Raw genomic sequence first — 996 nt, forward strand, 5'->3', positions numbered from 1 at the left:
GAACCTGAGGCGCATTTCTACGCCAAAATGAAGCAACCCTCGGTACCCTCTAGTGGACTGACGGGTGTATTGCACAATGATATCAGGTTGCTTCGTGCTAAGCTAACCAGTGGGAATAAGTAGCTTCAGAGTGACATCGATCTAATTCTCGACGAGACGGCGGTCCTGCATCTTGAACAATTACCTTCCACATCTGGTATCGACTTAAACATTTTTTGGAACGGATAACAACCTCATACGTGTAAAAACCACAGTGAACGTACAGAACAGAGTTACGAAGTGGGAGGTGTTCTGGTTCTGGAGGTAAAAAAAAAATCCCCCAATTTTTTTTTTCAGTGGACAATGAAGTGAAAACTCATTTAAAAAACATCTCCAGAACCAGTAGCCCCGCCCACTTTGAAACTTTTCTAGCGACTGAGCTGTCGTGGGTAAAGTCGTGTTACTTACCACCCACCAGTAGTAGACATCCGAGGGCAGCTGGATGTTGTCTCGGGTCCAAACCGGAGAGATGTCCGGGTCATAGTTCTCGTCGAACCAATCGGAGACGCCGGGGTCTCCGACGCAGCGCGGGCAGGCGCACGTCTTCTGCTGCGTGGCGTCGCCCGGCGACAGCCGGTGTGCGCCCGCGTAGCTCGGCACCAGCTTCACCCGCCTCGACTCCTCCCACCCGGGCGGCTCCAGGTAGTTGAAGCTGACGCCCCCGCGGAGCGACACCGACAGGAAGAGCGAGGTGAGGAAGACGAGGACCAGCGAGCCGAGGAGGACCCAGACTCGGCGGGAGCATCTGACCCGTCCTCCTTTCTCGGCCCCACCCCCTCCGCCGGCGCTACCTCCACCCGCCGCCGCCCCTCCGCTCATCCAGGGCCTGAGCTCAGAGAGTCGGGGGGCTCCCCTGGGCGGACCCCCACTCCAGGACCCCCAGCCCCATCGCCTTTCCCGGTGCAGGGTGGAGGATGGGATGCGGCCCCCCCACGGCCATGCCCCCACCCCTGGACC

This window comes from Embiotoca jacksoni, unplaced genomic scaffold (assembly GCF_022577435.1).
Source record: "Embiotoca jacksoni isolate LCO1_2020_lvr unplaced genomic scaffold, fEmbJac1.0.p SCAF_55, whole genome shotgun sequence".
Lineage (NCBI taxonomy): Eukaryota > Metazoa > Chordata > Actinopteri > Embiotocidae > Embiotoca > Embiotoca jacksoni.